This window comes from Vulpes lagopus, chromosome 10 (assembly GCF_018345385.1).
Source record: "Vulpes lagopus strain Blue_001 chromosome 10, ASM1834538v1, whole genome shotgun sequence".
NCBI classification, from domain to species: domain Eukaryota; kingdom Metazoa; phylum Chordata; class Mammalia; order Carnivora; family Canidae; genus Vulpes; species Vulpes lagopus.
In genome coordinates this window covers 1,765,897-1,779,225 of record NC_054833.1, presented here as the reverse complement: position 1 = coordinate 1,779,225, position 13,329 = coordinate 1,765,897, and the positions used below count along the sequence as shown (strand labels likewise).

General features: G+C 43.6%; 3 non-coding genes across 3 annotated transcripts; 2 read left to right on the top strand and 1 right to left on the bottom strand.

Annotated features, from left to right (window-relative positions):
• The first annotated feature begins 5,264 nt into the window (after nt 1–5,264).
• Nucleotides 5,265–5,354, top strand: TRNAY-GUA. Its single transcript is given in 2 exon segments — nt 5,265–5,301; nt 5,319–5,354. It is a non-coding gene; the product is annotated as a tRNA-Tyr (tRNA).
• Nucleotides 5,355–7,111: 1,757 nt separating this feature from the next.
• On the bottom strand, nt 7,112–7,184 carry TRNAA-AGC. The gene has a single exon. It is a non-coding gene; the product is annotated as a tRNA-Ala (tRNA).
• A 3,532-nt stretch (nt 7,185–10,716) lies between these two features.
• TRNAY-GUA lies at nt 10,717–10,807 on the top strand. The gene is given in 2 exon segments: nt 10,717–10,753; nt 10,772–10,807. It is a non-coding gene; the product is annotated as a tRNA-Tyr (tRNA).
• The last annotated feature ends 2,522 nt before the right edge of the window (nt 10,808–13,329 follow it).

The window sequence follows — 13,329 nt, the reverse complement described above, 5'->3', positions numbered from 1 at the left end:
TTTCTAAAAAACAAGTGTTTATAATAGTAGAATAATACACTTTTACTAAAGTTTGGTCCAACCACAAAGGTTCCATTAACTTAAATACCACACTTTCTGAGTCAAACCTTCAAAGCTATTAACTCCATGGCCTACTCAAACTTGTTCTGTGGGCTTTTACATTTTGACAGCTCCTGGGGACAGAGAGTGTCTTATTTAACACTGTGTGTTCCAAGCACATAGCACACATGACACCTGGATAGTCAGTGCCCAATACGTGTTTGTGAATATAAAGGTCACTGTTGTGTATATATTGCTGCTTTTCATTAATTTTGGTCTTAAAACTCCAATTGCTGACTTTTCATTCAATTATGACTACTGAGCCCAATGTTAAAAAAAAAAATCAAGTAACTTTAAGACCTTGCTTACATATGTCTCTACTTTTTGTCAAAAGTGATTTTGTTATCAATCACTTCTCCAAAATTCCCATATAAAGAATTTCACTCCATCTAGGAAAGCTTCTTTAGTTAATCTCACTCGAATCTGATCACTTACGTAGTCTAAATTCCATGTCCCTGTATTTTTTGTGACATTGTTTGGGACCTGTTGTTTTAAGGATTAACTTGATACCCTTATGATTCAGATGGTATATTCTGGAAGTTTCCATTCTGAGTTACCCAAAGGTGGGGCCCAGATGGAAATTTGTCAAAGCACCCTGTGGGGGTTCCCCCTGCTTGACCCAGCAGGGGTGGGACTGAGCAGTACACCCCATGCAATTTGCTTTACAAATGTTATTTCATTTGTTATCCACAACAATGCCCCTAAAGATCCATACTATCTTTATTGTCATCATCCCCATTTTGCATAGGGCACAAGGAAGTTAGGTCACACAGCTAGAAAGAGATAGGATTCAAAAGTGGTCTAAGTGTTCTAAACACTAATAGTGAAGTAGCAGAAGGAGAATTTAGAAAATAATCCCATTTACAATTTCACCAAGAATAACATGCCTAGGAATAAACTTAACCAAGGCAGTGAAAGACCTATACTCTGAAAACAATTAAATACAGATGAAAAAAAATGAAGATGAGACAGATGGAAAGATAATCCATGCTCATCAACCAGAAGAATTAATATTGTTAAAATGTCTATACTACCTAAAGTAATCTAGAGATTTAATGCAGTCCCTATCAAACACCAACAGCATTTTTCACAGAATTAGAACAAAATGCACTAAAATTTGTATGGAACCATGAAAGATCCCAAATAGCCAAAGCAATCTTGAGAAAGAAGAACAAAGCTGGAGATATCACAACTCCATATAGTTTATATATATATATATATATATAAACATATAACTTTTATGTATAAGATACATACTTCAAGGTATACTACAAAGCTGTAATAATCATATTAAAACAGTATGGCACTGGCACAAAAATAGACACATAGATCAATAGGACAGAATAGAGAGCCCATAAATAAACCCACATATATATAGCCAATTAATCTATGACAAAAGAGGCAGGAATGTACAATGGGAAAAGTCTCTTCAGTAAATGGTGCTGGGAGAACTGGACAGCTACATGTAGAAGAATGAACACCACACACAAAAATAAGCTCAAAATGGATTGAAGACCTAAATGTGAGATAGGAAACCATAGAAGAAAACATATGTAATAATTTCTCTGACATCAGACTGAGCAACATTTTTCTAGATATATCTCCTCAGGCAAGGGAAACAAAAGCAAAAATAAACGGGACTATACCAAAGCAAGAAGCATTTGCAGAGTGAAGGAAACCATCAACAAAATGAAAAGGTAGCCTACTGAATAGGAGATATTTGCAAATGACATATCTGATAAGGGGTAAATATCCAAAATATATGAAGAATTTACATAACTCAACACCCAAAAAACAATCAGATTAAAAATGGGCAGAAAACCCAAATCGACGTTTTTCCAAAGAAGACATATAAGTGGTCAACAGACACATGAAAAGATGCTCAACATTACTGATCATCAAAGAAATGCAAATCAAAAGCATAATTAGATATCACTTCACACCAGTTAGAATGGCTAGAATCAAAAAGACAAGGAATAACAAGTGTTGGTGAGAATATGGAGAAAAAGGATCCCTATTGCACTGTTGGTGGGAATGTAAACTGGTGTGGTCACTGTGGAAAACAATATGAAGTTTCCTCAAAAAATAAAAATAGAACTATCCTATGATCCAGTCAATTTCACTACTGGTACTAAACCAAAGAAAATGAAAACACTAATCTGAAAAGATGTATGCATCCCTACATTTATAGCAGCATTATTTACAATAGTCAGTATATGGAAGCAACTCGTGTCCATCAATAGATGAATGGATAAAGATGATGTGGTATATACACATATGTACAATGGAATATTAGCCATAAAAAAAGAATGAGATCTTGTCATTTATGACAACATGGATGGGCCTGGAGAGTATAATTCTAAGTGAAATAAGTCAACAAAGAAAGACAAATACCACATGATTCCCCTTATATGTGGAATATAAAAACAAAACAAACAAAAAAGCAGACTTGTAAATACAAAGAACAAACCAGTGGTTGCCAGGGGAAGGTGGGTGGGGGAAATGAGTGAAATAGATACAGAAAATTAAGAGGTACAAACTTTCAGTCATAAAATTAAATCAAGGAAATGAAAAGTACAGCATAGGGAATAGAGTCAATAATATTGTGCTAATGTCTGGTGACAGATGGTGACTACAGTTGTTCCATACTGAGCAATGAGTAATGCTGAATCATGTTGCAGCCCTGAAACTAACATAACACTGCTGATTCTACTTGAACTTTAAAAAAAAGTGGCCCAAATGGTTCCAAGCCTTTGTTCTTTCCATTACATCATTACACACTAATAAATAATCTGCCGTGTTGCTGTATAATTCGGTATTTACTTTTAAATTGTGTTAAACCGGCCTTGCCTATAGAAAAGGTCGGCATGAATCTATTTTTTGAAGTATTACAACCCAGGAAGCCTCAGGACACATTTCACAGCAGGGCGCCGTGAGCTTCCGGGGACGCCGGCGGGGCGCACCCCCCGCCCCGCCCCGCGGCCTTCAGCGCACCCGCCGCCCCGCCCCGCCCCGCCCCGCCCCGCCCCGCGGCCTTCAGCGCACCCGCCGCCCCGCCCCGCCCCGCCGCCCCGCACCTGGCGGCCAGCACCGGTTCCAACCTCGCGGGGCCTCGACCGGCAGGCGCTCACTGAGCCCGACCGTAGAGACCCAGGAAGGGGCGACCTGAGGTTCGGCAGCTCGGGCCGCACTTAAAACCAAGGGGCACTCAGCCGGAGGAGGCCGCCGCCCACAGCGCTCCGCGGAGCCGTCTCGGGGGAACCCCCGGCGCAGCTCTCGCGGGGGCGAGGCGCAATGAGGAGTGGGCGGAGCTCAGCAGCCCGGGCCCTCCGCCCCTCGGGCCGCGCCCCAGTCACGAGACCGCCGCGCGCGGGGGCCCGCAGCTCCCTCCCGCAGTCCCCTCCTCCCGGGCAGGGGGGCGGCGCCGGGAGGGGGAACAGACCAAGAAGCCGAGGAAAGTGGAAGAGGGGGCGAGTGCCTGCAAGTGGGAGCCCGGCGCGGTCCCATTGGAGACCCTTCCGGCCGAGGGGCACCCCCACGCGCTTTGGTTTTCTGGAGGTGCCTGCAAGCCCTTGCACCCTAGTCTCCAGACTCCCGCCGCTCTGGGTCAAGTCCGGGAGTACCGAGCGCCTGCGCTTACCGGCGCCCCCCTCACCTGTTGGGCCCAGAGCCCGCGCCACCCCCGCTCTTCTCTCGCTGTGGGAAGGGACAGAGGCCGAGAGTGCGGAGGGAGGGCTCGAATTCCTCTCCTACCTGCGTCTAAGGATACTCACGAAGGAGAAAAAATATGGGACACCCACACTTTTCTGCTTCTTCCTGTGTTCACATGGAATTATAGAGTTTATTTTGAAAATATGTAGAAAAGAATCATGTATGTGACTCAGGCAAGATTCTTCACCTGCAAGAATACCGGATGTGTATACACGCATCTCAGAATCCCTCAAATCTCCTGTACCTGCCCCCTGCCCTCCGCCCCCCCCCCCCCCTTCGTCAGGGCTTCCTTAAGGCCTGTCTTCTTTACCTCTGAATCTCCCCAAATGTGGAGCGGAACAAAATGAAGGACTTAAAAAAAAAATCTGTATAAGGAAGGATCATGCATTTAACTTTTTGAAAGGTGTACTTTGACAAGATGGATAATACTACACCTACAAAATTACTTATTTAGTCAGTGGGGCTTGAGGAGGAGGTAAAATTTTATATTTAATTCATTCAGATCGACCCCTCTTCAAATAGATGTTTCATAAAGACTTGAGGAGGTTAATGGCCAAATTAAAGGATTAGCAACTCGCTTTTAATTCTTATTCGGAAAAGAGAAATGTTTCTTTGTGTCACAGATGGTCTCAATGTTCTACTTGCACAAGGAGGATTGTTTGCTCTACGTGTATGGCTCCATTATAGGACAATTGAGTGAGGTTTAGTGGAACATGAAGAATAAAACATTCTTCATGTCGGAGGCCACTTCGGATCGATTTCATTAACAGAGAATAATAGTCCTTTTGAGATTCAGACAGTCCCAGAAAACTAAAATCTCACATTTTGCAAAATTAACTAGTATTTGAATGACATGACTTTCTACCTTGTGTTAACATAGAGAATTCAAAAACATTGTTTTAGCTCCTTATGGATAGACTTTTGCTGGGTTTACAATTAGTGTGTTGGTCTGGCTTATCTACGAAGGAACTTTTTAGTATGGTTTGGGAGAGTTTAACCCTATACTCTTTTCTTCCCCCTCCTCTTCCATCAGCTCCTCCTCGTCCTCCTCCCCCTCCTGTTAATTATCCTGTTAGAATTGTAGACTGAAGTATTTCAAATCCTGTTTGTAGGTTGAGTCAATATTGACTCCCTTCATTCCTCCTAATAAAAGATGCTCATTGCTCAGGTCTTACCCGTTCCTGTGTCTCCTTGTTTTATTTTCCTTAATGCAAACCAGCGGATGCTCCCGTTTTCTTCTTCGTCGGGGGCAGTGTACCTTTGAGTGTCACTTCCGTGAGGTTGCTGGATTATATTTAAAAAAGAAAAAAAAAAAGAAGCTTAAAAAAAAAAATGGACGCGGCTGGGGCAGGCAGACCTGTGAACAACGCAGCTAACTCGAGCCATCAGCGCCTGTAGGCGCCCAACCTTGCGCAGAGATGGCATCTGCTGCGAGAAGGGGAGACGGTGTGATTCCTTCGATAGCTCAGTTGGTAGAGCGGAGGACTGTAGTGGAAGCTCGTACGGCCATCCTTAGGTCGCTGGTTCGAATCCGGCTCGAAGGAGTTCATGTTTTGCGGGTTTTTTTTTTAAACCTCCACCCTAATGGTGTATTCTAGCTACATATACATATATCCTCGATGCTCATCTACTAAGACTATCCCGATGTACAGCGAGTCCAATTTAAACAATTTTTTTTTCATTTCTGGAACAATGACTAACACCGCGCGATCAGAGTTCATTTCAGCCCCATACTTTCCATACAGGATAGCTGCCGGCCGCCAAGAAATACCGGTCCCTGACCAGGCGCAGCAGAGGCGGCTCAGCTGGGCTCGGGGTCGGCAGACGCGTCTCCGCCTCTCCCTTCCCGCGATCCGGGACCCCGGCAGGAAGGCCGCGACCGGCGGGTACTTGGTGGAACACGCGCGCCCCCTGGTGGGCTCGGAGTCCCGAGTCTCTGGAAAGGGGTTTTTCCAGGTGAAGAAGGCTCCGGGGTGGTATGAAATTCAGGGGCACTACTCCCCCTTCTCTGTTTACTTACGTAACTGTGGTTTTCTTTTTTCGTTTTTCTTTTTTTTTCTTTTCTTTTCTTAAATGTAACTGTGGTTTTCAACCTGGCTAAGAAAGTCGGTGGATACAGAGTTACCTGGGCAGATTTTACAACAGCGCCTTTGCTTGGATAGTTTGGAGATGGGATCTAGACATTGGTAGTTTAAAAACTTCCAGATGATATTACTGGGCTGCAAGGTTTGAGGACCATAGATACAAGACAAACAAAAATTTTACAATTACAAATAACAGACAAGACAGGGGGATTGGCAGGATTTTCTACCCATTTTGGGAATTAGCTCAAAAGAGAGATTTCTCTTAACAATAGAAAGCATTTGCTAATTTTTGGTCAATCTCATTAAGATACATTAATCATACTTGTACCCTGTCTCAAAAATGTGATACTAAGCACCATGGAAGAGTTCTCAGCTACAAATATATTAGACCAAAGTTTAAAAAGCTGTGTGAGAATTTTGTCCTTGATAACGTTTTGTATTTTCCTTACCATGTTTCAGAACTCTTATTCTTTAATGATTCTCAAACTTTGATGTAGGTCAGGATGTCTCGAATTGAGGTAGTGGTTTGAGAACCACTCCCTAAAATGTATTGGAAACTACCCCTATTAAGGGCTGAAGGTTGGTCTAAAATGGTAGCTCCTGAGTCACTTCTTGCTTTTTGAAAACAAATTGGGACAAAAGAATAAAGAAGAAAAATGGCCCAGTTTTCTTTTCAAGGATAATATTTGGGCTTTGGATGCAAAATTTGTTAGATAGTCCTGGTCTGAGCTTCTCCCCAAAACACCATAGAGGTCCTCCATCTCCCATAATTGGGCCATAGTCCAGTATACTGCCATAGTCCAGTATCAGTATCAGCATCAGCATTATCACCACCACCTCCAAAGACGACCCCAGAAGAGGAAAAATGCATGTTTCGAAAACAAATCTCCAACATACCTACATATTATCTGGCTCTTCACCATCGCATTAAGAAATGGGAATCATTCGTCACAGTTTTAAGAACTTCAGGTTGCCCTCAATAGATGGCAACATGTGGGAAATAGATTCTGAGAATGCAAATATAATATTAATGCATAAATTTAGATGTGTAAATCCACTTGGCAGACACTGATATTCAAATCTGCAAAACGTTTGAGAAATCCTCCATAAAGAACTTAGCCATGCCTATCCCAGCACTGTCCGAAGACAAGGAGACACCAGAGCATGGCTTGCCCTGGGCAAACTTTATGCTGGTCCTGTTTGAGAAAGCATAAAACTGGAGAATGCGGGCATCGATCCCGCTACCTCTCGCATGCTAAGCGAGCGCTCTACCATTTGAGCTAATTCCCCACCCAAGACGCCGCCGCGCCTTTCTCACTCCCTTAGATACCTGGGGGTGATTCAGGAGCCACCTGTTAGTACTCGGCGCGCACGAAGCGCCAGACTGCAGATCAGTGGTGATGTTCCTCCGAGCCACCTACAACCTGCCCTGCGGGTCTGGATCCTGTCGGGAAGACCCGGGAGTGCAGGCGGAGTCCAGGCCAGGGAACCCTCAGAAACGCTAGTCTTAGAAACTGGGCGAGAGTTTAACCCTGGGTTCCTATCTGAGGAAACAGGGAACCGGAAGAAAGCTGAAGGCGCATCCAGGAGGGAAAACCAAGTTTCTCAAGCAACGAGGCGCGGCTTTGGCCTTCGCAGTAGTTCCCGACAATCCCTGCACCCCTAAATTTTCCACTAGTTGACTCAGCTGGCCCGAGAAACAGATTTTCCGAAGTCCCTACATCTATCCCTGCCTGGCTTTTTTTTTTTTTTTTCTTTTCTTTTCTTTTTAAAAATCACCTCCTGTGGACACATGGGCAGGAGGGGGCGCGCGTCCCAGTTAATTTCTTCATTCTGGTTTCTGCAATCCCGATTTTGATCAAAGGGTGTAACAAGTTTGTTTTTTTCTAAGGAAAACATTACAAGGATGCTAAGATAATTATGACTGCAGGCTTAGATGCAGAGTCTTTGCAAAAAGACAAAGGTAGTAGTCGTGTCTTTTACTTTTACTGGACCTATTGGGTACTAGGTGCTGGTTACTGTTGGGAGCTAGCTCTGGGGAAGAGGACTCGCTGGGCGTTGCCAGAAACCCATCACATTCCAGAAAGCCATCTGAAGGCCTTCAACCAACATCCAAACCTTCAACTGTTTCTTGCCCTAATAGCCCATCGTGGGAGACTTCCTCTTTTTGGTTTACTGTTATTTTTACTCTTAATGACATTGAAAGCAAGTGATCAAAATTCAAATGGAGGAGAAACAACTCATTCAAGAAAGTGACTCTATGTCTCTATGCAGTGCAGGCATTTCTGAGATCCTTAAAATACCCTTTACGTTTGTTCTTTTTTTTTTTTCCTTTTTCATTGCAATCACCACTGATTAAAAGGGATGAATAACTTTCTGAGGGACAAAACCTTCCACCTACCTTCCTCCCCACAACTTAGACCAGAGAGTCCACAACTCAGGTGTCCTAATGTGTGTGTAGAAACCCACCATTCGTTTCAAGATTTGGCTCAAGGTCAGCCTTACCCTGAATCTCTCCATCACCTGCGTGCTTTCTCCTTACTCTTCCCTGCACAGAATTTGCCTGGCTGCAGACGCAAGTCAGTTGGGCCTCCACTCATTTTTTCCCTCCCTATTTATTTTCCATGACTCTATTAGGGGTGCAGGTGCAGAATTTAGTGACAGGACGTAGCTCAGATCCATGGGGGCACTGGCACAACTCAGCTGGAAGTGACTGGTTTGTCTGGGGACTTTCAATCGTGAGCTGGGAGTGCTGGTTTCCAGTAACACCGAATTGGGTATTACATTTTCCAACACTCAGTTTCCACAGATACTAAATGAAAATCAAGAATATTATTTTAAAGTTCACATGGAAGCTTCACCAGTTGTTAAACCATTGACTCAACTCTAAGCTCTCTGCTCTGGATTGAGTTGTGTTCCCTCCAAAATTCAAATGTTTTTAGCTCTAATCCCCAATATGACTGTGTTTGGAATAGCAAAGTAATTAAGGTTAATAAGGTTGTAAGGGTAGGGCACATCAGGGTTAGTGTCTTTATAAGGGGAGACCCTTATAAAGCTCACTCTGCCACGTGAAGACACAGCCAGGAGATGACCATCCACAAGCCAAGAAGAGTGCTTTCACCAGGAATCCAATGGTCATCACATTGGCCATGGACTTCCAGCCTTCAAAACTGTGAGAAAAATTAATTTCCATTGTTAAAGTTACCCAGCCTGTGATACTTTGTCACAGTGGCCTGAGCAGACTAAAACAATAATCATTTTTCAATCTGCCTTGTGAGGCAGGGGCTGGGACTCTGTACACCACATTATGGAGGCCCCCTCACCCCATGTTAGGCTTTGCCAGGAGGAAGCTAGAAGAAGAATGCAAGCCTGGGAGCAGGGGAGAGTGGGCTTATACATTCCTGTTTCCCTTCTGTGGACTTCCTGTGCCTCATTACCCCAGTAATGAATCTAGCAGCACTCCGAAATCCTGTCACTTGCTGGCAACTTTGCTATTTTCCACTTGGTTTCAAGGCATGGGCAGGACACCTGATAATGTCAAGAGAAACAGTCCACTTCTTAAGATTATTTTTCGTCTAGCTGTGAATTCTCTATCAGGCTAGAAACACTGAAAAAAGTCACTAGGTCCTATTCTCTGAGTTTCTCACAGAAAAGGACCTAATGACTAAGTTCAAGAGCAACCATGTGCTTTCAACATTTCTAATAGGCATTGGTGAGTGCTGTTTGAAGAAAATTTTGGAATGTTTTCAATAATATAATTTTGTAGAAATTTTATTTTAATAAGTACAGATTTTTTTTAAATTTTTATTTATTTATTTATGATAGTCACACAGAGAAAGAGAGAGGCAAAGACACAGGCAGAGGGAGAAGCAGGCTCATGCACCGGGAGCCCGATGTGGGACTCGACCGGGATCGCGCCCTGGGCCAAAGGCAGGCGCTAAACCACTGCGCCACCCAGGGATCCCAAGTACAGATATTGTATACAAAAATCCACTTAATGTTTTCCTTAAATATATTACAAAGGAAAATGCATATATATTTGCTCCAGATAGCGTAGTATCTTCTCCATCTGTGTCTATTTCTGCAGCAGACGCAAGGAAACTGATGAATCTATGTTGAACTTCAACGTTGAATGATTGAACTTTGAAAAGGAATATTTACATCTCCATTTAATAATTTTCAGGATTTGTGTTTCATTTTAATTGCTCTACTATAATTACACAATATAATATGAACCACCCAAACATCAACCAAAAAAATTTTACACACACACGTGCACACACTCAACACTCCAAATTTTTCGCCGCTGGCATTATGAATACACACGATTTCCCATTAGACTTTCAGAATGAAGTACTGCAGTGTACCAAAATGCCAGGGGCATTGCTCTGTTCCCAACCCAGAGATCTTCAGCCTAGTTGTCTGTATTTATGGCAACTATAACACTTACTGAACAAACTTTGGCGCGTTTGAGAGGAGAAGAAGGAAGTCACCAGAGAGCAGGAAGGAAGCCGGGTGTAACCCAAGGCATTACTTTGAGCTATGCTATTCCTAGGGTAAGTGGACATGGGATGGGTACCCTTTGGGTTTTTTCCTTGAGATAGACATAAGTTATATCCTAACGTCTGAGATGTACAACCCAATGAATTTCATGTATTTCTAAAGCCATGGACCAGTTACCCAGTTCATTATAGAAAATACACTCGGTATCTAGGAAGACAGTTCAAAGTTGCAATTTTAGAAGCGAATCTGAACGTTACCAACACGGCAACCCTCCGGATAGACATTATTTTAGCAATCCTGCAAGAAGCCTTTCCGGGGTCCTTCGATAGCTCAGTTGGTAGAGCGGAGGACTGTAGATGGAGTAGTGAGGAGGCATCCTTAGGTCGCTGGTTCGAATCCGGCTCGAAGGACGACAATTTTGGAGATCCCGGGCTCCTCCAGCGAAGCCGCCCTAACCTTTAGGCCCTTGATCCCACCTCCTGGCGCGTCTACAGAGGACAGGTCGCACTTTCCGTTCAAACAAGAACGCGAGCACCTCTCTTATTTACGAGCACGAAGTACATCCGGGACGGACTGCGGCCGCTGTGCCGCGGTGGCCTGGGAAGGGCGGCGGGTCTGCGGGGCACTTTCCCAGCCGTCTCCGTCCTACTAGTCCGGCGCGAACCGCAACCTCTCTCTGCGCAGCGCAGCGCAGCTCCAAGGGGGCGCGCCCCTGGGGAGTAGGGGCCCCCGGTTACCCTGGGGATCCCTGAAGGGGCCTGTTATTGAAGAAATTTCAGACATACCCCAAGGTGGGAAGTAGCATAATGAACTTCATTCGCCCATAGCCCCGGCGCAGCCACCCTGTCGGCACCAGGTAAACTAAATCCACGCCCCCACCCCCACCCCGCACCCTGACCTCTGCACCACCTGGAGATGTGTTCTCATCTCGCCGGCTTCTGTGTTTCCGAGGAGCGGGTGTGAAGGATGAAAGAGGGGACAGGCCCAGCTCATTCCCTCCCCCCTGCACACATCAGCATCAAGCTGTCCCCCTGCAGGCTGGCCGAGGCCATACCTGGGGGTGGCCCGGGGCTGGGACGCCTTGGGAGAACAGCGGAGCTCAGACGTGTACAGGCCCAGCACCAGAACTGAAAGTGGAAACAAGTCAACCACCAGGTTTCCTCCAGCTTTCAAGCCACGGAAGTGCACAGGGCACAAATATGTGACGTAGTCATGTAACGTTGGTCAGTCTTTTCACTCCCAGTCTGGTATAAAACTCCACTTTAAAAAATTACCTGGATTGGTAATTTTCAGGAGCAGCAAGGAATCAGGAGAGTTTGGGTTTGAAGACTCATGCTATAGTTTTCAGCCTGTTCCCAAAGACCGAGTGGCTGGGAGAAGCTACCAAGAAAAAAGGAAAACAGTCTGAATTCTGAGACAGTTTGGACAAGTTTGGACAATTCAGTTTGGACTGAATTCTTGGACAGTTTGGCGGCCACTATGGCTGATATGGCTGGGACCTGGAGCAGGTGAAATGCCTCTGTCCGAGACTTTAAATTAAATCCTTTAAAATTTTTTTTTTATTTTTATAAATTAAATTTAATTTATAAATTAAATTAAATTTATATATAATATAAATTTTCTTGGAGTCCCAGCTCACGTAGCAGTGTCCAGTCTTGAAAAATTGCCATAGTATGTACAACTTCCAATCCAAATTTGTATTCGCTCCAGTGAAGTGGTTCTACTTTTAGCTCAACACATTTAGGAATTCCACAAAGAGCCTCAGCCTATGAGTAGGAATTATTTCAGAACACTTTCCTAGAACCCATTTCTTGGAGTAATTAAAAAAAAAAAAAACCCACATCTCTTAAAGTGGTGTAAGATGACACTAGGCCAGCAGGTAGACTTTCCGCAAAATGTCACTGAGCTTTTTCATCACTCAGTGATATAACATGGACAATTGTTTTAAAAAAAAAATCTGAAAATTCTTACCATATATCTTGGCACAGTCCACACATTTTTGTTGAGTATTTTCTTAGGAGGTGAATAAGCCTTCTTAGTGGATTCAGATTTTCAGATTTCCTGTATATGTCCACCTAAATAGGTTAAGTTACAGTGGAGTAATGAGCATCCCTCATTATTGAGCCCCCTGAGAATCATGTGGGCTCATAACCAGAAACTCTTATTTTTGTGTCATATAAATCATGGTTTGGCTAGTGGACTCCACTCCATCCTGGGACCCTGACTGGTAGATCCTCTACAACTCAGATCATAAATTAGTTTGTCAGGGTGAGGGTAAAGAGGGACATGGTGAATTGCTCATTAACTCTCAAACTTCCAGAAGAGACATATCATTTGTTAAAACAATTGTGTTGCATGGCCACATGTATTTCCAAAAGAGTAATGGACTATAATTCTACATATGCTAGAACACTGTGTCAGAATATTTTTAAAAAGCAGTAATGTCCTTTACAGCTCACCATATATGGCCATATACGGTATACTTGGCTTCTCCATGTGGGAGACAGCATAAAAGTCCATTACATCAATTTGCTGAAAGTCTAGGACATCTGAGTGCTGCATGGTGGTTCCTTAACTGATGAAGGATTTGCATTTGTTTCTGGCTGCTTTTCACACAAGCAACTAGGTAACTTTCCCCAAATGTGACATTTAGGACAACTAAAACTGTTGGATATAATACTGAAAACATCAGCTTGAAAGCATTGGAGATTTGAAAATATGGTTAAAACAAATTTGTGTAATTGTATAATATGTTAAAAAGAATAAGTACTATAGGCAGAAGAAAAGAAAACCAGTAAATTGGGAATCTGTGCTAAGGAGGCTGTGTGCAGCAAGAAACCGACTGCTTAACAAGATGTCAAATTGATGTTGAAGTTTTTGCATGGTTAGTTTTGTTTTTAATTACGTCTACTGCAATATAATTTAAGCACAA